This window comes from Petaurus breviceps, unplaced genomic scaffold (genome assembly GCF_028583685.1).
Source record: "Petaurus breviceps papuanus isolate PSGF00001 unplaced genomic scaffold, PetGlider_PUasm1.0 40, whole genome shotgun sequence".
Classification (NCBI taxonomy): Eukaryota; Metazoa; Chordata; class Mammalia; order Diprotodontia; family Petauridae; genus Petaurus; species Petaurus breviceps.
In genome coordinates this window covers 6,858,170-6,864,308 of record NW_027186315.1, presented here as the reverse complement: position 1 = coordinate 6,864,308, position 6,139 = coordinate 6,858,170, and the positions used below count along the sequence as shown (strand labels likewise).

At 39.1% G+C, this 6,139-nt stretch overlaps 1 pseudogene; it reads right to left on the bottom strand.

The window, feature by feature from the left end:
* Nucleotides 1-1,845: 1,845 nt before the first annotated feature.
* Nucleotides 1,846-6,139, bottom strand: part of LOC138170923 (phosphoglycerate mutase 1 pseudogene) — a 5,346-nt pseudogene continuing 1,052 nt past the window's right edge.

The window sequence follows — 6,139 nt, the reverse complement described above, 5'->3', positions numbered from 1 at the left end:
GGGAAAAGATGGGAGGATACATTTGAGCAGAACTAGATTAAGGATAGATTAGCACCAGGCAAAACAAACTCTAAAGATGTATAAAATTATTTATAGTTCTTTGTGGTGGCAAAGAATGTGACTCTGAGGGGATGCCCATAAATTGGAGAATAGATGAATATTAGCTATGGCGTTGTAAAGCCACGTACAGTCTTCTGGAAGGCTGCTTCTGTGTGGCTTTACAGGCATATTACATAGATGTAATAGAATACTCTAATGATGATTTCTTATCATTGCAATGACCAACAATGAATCCAGGAATGGTGATAAAACCTACTATACACCTCTTGATGAAGAGATGAAGTACTCAAAATGTAGAATGAGAAAGGTTTTTTTTTGGTGGGGGAAGTGAGAACTGTCCAATGTGGAAATTTATTTTGATTGATTACATGTTTATAATGGGAAGAAGAGAAAGAAAAAAAAACCCATGATAATAATTATATAAGATGTTTAGCATTGTATGCCTCCTTCCATTGAGGTCTCCTAATTTCGAAATTATTTTTCTTTGAGGGGAAGGATTTTTTTTTGTTTTAATTCGTATTTTATCATTAGTGCTTAGCACAATGTCTAGTACATAAGTTGTTAAAAAATGGTTGTTGACTGGTTGATTTTTCATAATAATTCTGATTGCTGACAAGTTAATACAAGAGAATAGATGATGAAAAGGACATCATGTTGAGATGACACAAAGGTCAAAATTTGAACTGCCAGGTTAAAATAGAGGGAAGTAGGACAATTCTGAAGCGGCATAGGTACTCTGATTCAGTATCCAGAGACCTCTAAAAGACAGGCAGATCCGGATAGAAGCAAAGTTTGAAAATTCAAGCATGGATAAAATGTTCAGTCTAGGTATAAGTAAACAGAAAGAGAAAATAGCTATGATACAACTAATCATAAGTCTTTTATTCATTTACAAGCTGAAAAAAACACATTACTAGTTGAAGAAGGGCATGTCTTTTGAACTTAATATGTCAGCTGTCTCATCTCCATTTTTTTTAATTGCACATTACCCCTTTATTATAGTGAAAAACAAAAGGGGGATGAGGGGTTAGTACAATTATGCTAAAACTGATGAGGACCCAGGTGGCTGGACATAGAGTGGAAGGCAATGGGACACAGACACACTTCAACATAATCTAGAGGCATTTCACTGTCACAGAACACAGTTGGGCTATAAAACACAATGAGATAGCCAACCCCTTAGAAATCAAAGAACTCTCCCTTCTCTGAAACAGCTTGAAATCTCTGATGACTACTAAAAAGGACAGTTTAATTTCAAAAGCCACTAACAACCAGCCTAGAAGGGTCTTTTGTGAAAGCAAATGTGACAAGTAAACATTAGGACATAATCTCAACCTCCCAAATCCATTTTTCTTGGATTAGGGAAGAAATAAGACTTTCATGATTTGTTAAATAACCACCTAAATTATAGGCAGCTTCCTACAACAGTCCCTGAGAGCCCAACTTGCAGGACAGGCTAATAGAAATAACTGGACCAATTGCTTCTTTCAACTCCCCACATTGATCATTTCTTACTATGTCCCCATCCCTAACCCCTAACCAGGTCCTTATTGAGCCAAACTATGTAGGAAGCATTCTGAATAATTGTGGCCTAGGGGAAGGGCAACAAGAGAGAAAAGAAATGCTCTGAAACAGGGAGGCAATGAGAAAAGGAGCCATTGGTCCTCCACCTGCAGCTACGTGTTGTGATCACTAAGGCGATGGTCAGTGAGTGGAGCAGGCAGGGGAGATATGAGGTGGGGACAGTGAGAAGGGATGGACCTGGCTACTGCTGGCGGCCTACTTTCACTTCTTGGCCTTGCCTTGGGCTGCCACAGCCTCCATGACTTTGCCAACGGTCCCTCCATCCTCATGGAACTTGATGGGCTTGAAGGGTTTCAGATTCTTGTCCTACTCATACAGGATGGGAATGCCAGTGGGCAAATTCAGCTCCCTGATTGCTTTTTCAGACAGACCCTCAAGATGTTTGACAATCGCTCGAAGACAATTGCCATGGGCTGCAATGGGAACATGTTTTCCTTCCTTGATCTGGGGAACAATTTTCTTATTCCAGAAGGGTAGAGCATGGGCAATGGTGTCTTTCAGGCTGTCACAGGAAGGCAGCTGATCCTCAGTCAGCTCTGCATAGCTACGGTCCTCACTGATGTTGCAGTAGAAGGGGTGGTCAGGATCCATTGGAGGTGCAGGATGTCAAAGGATCTTCCCCAGATCTGCACCTGGGCCTCACCATTGCTTAGCAGCTGTCTCTGCTTTGTTGTGGCCTGTCAGACCTTCTGAGAGCCACTCATTGAGGCGCTAAGTTCCCACCACAAGCAGCCACATCTGGTCAATGGCATCTACTACTCTCCAAAGGACATGAATTGCTCTCTTCTAGACAGAGGTGAAGCAGATATCAAATTCATAGCCAGCAACTCAAAGCGCTCGACTCCCTCGTGCCCTGCGGGGATCAAGTCCGCGTCCTACCAGCCGCTGAAGTGGTTCCCCAGGTTCCAGGAGCTCTCTGCATGGCGGATCAGCACCAGCTTGTAGGAAGCATGGCGGGGCAGAATCTCGGGGCAGCAGATATCCAGGAGACCTGCAGACAAGGAGCACACACTGAAATCAGGCACAGCTCGCGGCTAGCAGCCTCCTGAATCTGGGCTCCACCCCGCCCTCGCCCCGCCTCCGCGCCTGTGCACTGGGGCTCTTCAGCCCAGCCCCCCCCGCCCCTACCCCCCCCGCATCCCCCCGCCCCCTTGTTTCTGTATGTGTGCCATTTATGGCAGGTGGGTGAGTATTGCATCATACCTCGGAATAGGCAAGCACACAAGCTAGTGATTAGACAAACTCATAAAGGCATGAATGACATGAAATAGTAAACCCTTCTTAGGTCCAAGGAGACAAGGCATAATATGAGGGGAGAAAAAAAAAAAAGTAAAATAAGTCAACCCGAGTACATAGAATAAAACTTCCAGAATAAAAATTTAAGGGCAGAAATACAAAAAAAGGTATCCAGAGCCAGGAGAGTCTATAGAAGATTAAAAATAATAATGAAATGAATACCAGGGAAGTTGCCTAATTGTGCAATGTAATTTGATTCTCCAACTTTTCACTTTTTAAAATAATGGTGGAATGATGTCCCTTTACCACATTGATACTGATGAGACAGAATAACTGGGTAAATGATGGTTCCTTCTTATTCAATTGCTTCCATCACTTTATAGTGTTGTTACCTAAAGTAAAACAGAATTTCACTGCCGTGGGTTTGGTTGTGGGCCTAATTTTTCTGGGTCCACAAAGTTCTGAAATAAATGCTTTAATCCTTTAAAGTTCTTTATCAAGTTCACTTTTCTACCAGCATAAGTTTATAGGAACTCATATTTTAAAATAGTTTGATTATACAAAATTTTTGTCATTTGTGCAGAAAGGTTATATATTATGCTATGATTTTATTTACCTCAGAGTTGCTCATTAATATCCATCTTTTTTTTTAATTTTCAATACTGTCTTTTACTAATGACATTCGAAATTATTCAGAAATTTAGAAATGCATTCTCTGGAGAGAAACAGAAAAGTTGAGCATTTACAAATGAATAGAACCTGTGAACTAATTAGTACCACATTTTAAACAACTGAAACAATAATTGAACACATTATTATCATTATGTTCCAAAACAGAATCTATATTGCTGAACTCTCTTCACTTTGCCATCCAAAAAAAGATGTCTCTTCTAGTCCCTATGAAGTTCCCATTTCCTCTTCATCCAATCTTGAAGAAGGGCCAGTGTTTGCTTGTTTGCTGTTAAAAGGAATTTTCATGGATTTCAGTAATACATTAAAGAAATCTATTCCTTTTTACTGTGTTTCTGCCCAAAGAATCACTGCACATAGTATGAAATTAGAGACTTCACCAGAGTTCTCTGACGTAACCATGGTCTAAAGAGTTTGTCATGGGTTATCAGAAGATTTTGCACTGGAACTTAATCTCTGAGAAGTTTTTGATGCTCCCAGAATGGTTTGATTCAGGGCAAAATCTGATTGCTGTGCCCTTTGTTTTAAGCTCTTTATGTCCCTAACTTGATTTTGGATCTGAAAAAGAGTAGACTGAATTCAACCTTTATCATCTTCCTGAAAAGCTATGCTAGCTTAAAGTGGTTGAATTGTAGGTTCCCCTTTTGTTTGGGCTTCCTATCCTGGTTATTATCTCTCTGAAGGCAGGACTAGATTCTGGAAATGAAATTCTGATCTGTGCATCAAGTCTGAACCACACCATTGCTGCTGCTGACTTTTGAGCTTTCTCAATTTTTTGGTGTGCCATCTCCCTACACAAGAACATAAGCCCTATTTGCATAGGTGCCCTTTTCATCCTGTTCTTAATATGTTGTGGAAGAAAATATAGACAAAACAAAACAAAAACCCCAAGAAAAATAAAGTAATAAAAAGCATGCTTCAAAATCTGTAATTCAGACACCATTAGTTCTTTCTATGAGAATGGATAGCATTTTCCAACCTACATCTTTCAGAGTAGTCTTGGATCATTGTATTGCTGAGAATAGCTAAGTCCTTTACAGATGATCATTTTACGACATTGCTGTTACTTTGTACCCAGTACATTTCACTTTACATCAACCCATTTAAGTCTTTCTAGGTTTTTCTGCAAGCTCATCATTTCCTGTAGTACAACAGTATTCTATTATAAGCACATGCCATAACTTGTTCAGTCATTCCCCAATTGATAGTCATACCCTCAATTTCTAATTTTTTACCCCAGAAGTTAGCTACAATAAATAAAGGTCATTTTCTTTTATTTAGAATTCTTTTGGGGATACAGACCTAGTAGCGGTATTGCTAAGTCTATGCATGGTTTTATAGCCCTTTGAGCATAGTACCAAATTGCATAGTGCATTAATGTCTCATTTTTTCCCACAGTCCCTCCAACATTTGTCATTTACCTTTTCTGTACTATTAGCCAATTTAATACGTATGAAGTAATACCTCAGAATTGTTTTAACTTGCATTTTTCCAATCAATAGTGAATTAGAGTAATTTTTCATATGGTTAGAGATAGCTTTGATTACTTAATCTGAAAATTAATCATATCTTTTGATCATTTATCAATTGGGGAATGGTTCTTATTTTTTAAAATTTGACTTAATTCTCTATATGTTTGAGAAATGAGGCCTTTATCAGAGAAATTTACTTCTAAATTTTTTCACAGTTTCTTTTGCTAACTGTCCACCATATTCCTGCAGGTTTATTCTATTCTCTCTCTCCTTTCACCCTCTTCAAAAGTGTTTTGTTTCTGATTATCCCCTTCTTCATTCTGCCCACCCTCCTATCAGTCTCACTCCTCTAATCCTCTCCCCTCCTACTTTCCTATAGGGCAAGGTAGAATTCTATATCCATTGGAATGAGTATCTTACTCCCTCTTGGAACCAATTTTGATGATAACAAGGTTCACTCACTCTCCCTCACCTTCTTCCTCTTCCTTTCTACTGTAAAAGCTTTTTCCTTGCCTCTTTCATGTGAGATATTTTACTCCATTCTACCTCTCCCTTTCTATTTCTCCTAGTACATTCCTCAATCACCTCATTATTTTTTAGATATCATCCCTTCATATTCAACTCACACCTGTACTCTCTGTTTATATATACACCTTCTAACTACCCTAATAATGAGAAAGGTCTTATTTTCCCATGTAGAAAAGTAAAAAGTTTAACCTTAGTCCCTTATGATTTCCCTTTCCCATTTACCTTTTTTATGAATCCCTTGAGTCTTGCATTTGAAATTCAAATTTTCTATTCAGGTCTGGTCTTTTTATCAAAAATGCTTGAAAGTTCTCTATCTCATTGAATATCCATTTTTAACTTCCTTATGGTCCCTACTGAACAGCAAGCATGTCCTGATTTAACCACACAATCTGGCTTTAGCCACACCACAGGCTCCCTGACTCAATACAGCCACTGCCTTTAGCTAGCCACTGCCTCCAAATCCAATTTACAAATTTGAAAAGGTATGTTCTTGAACTCAAAGACAAACACATCACCCTTTTAGTCCATGACTGGACCAAAATACCTAACTATTCATCTTGACCAGATAG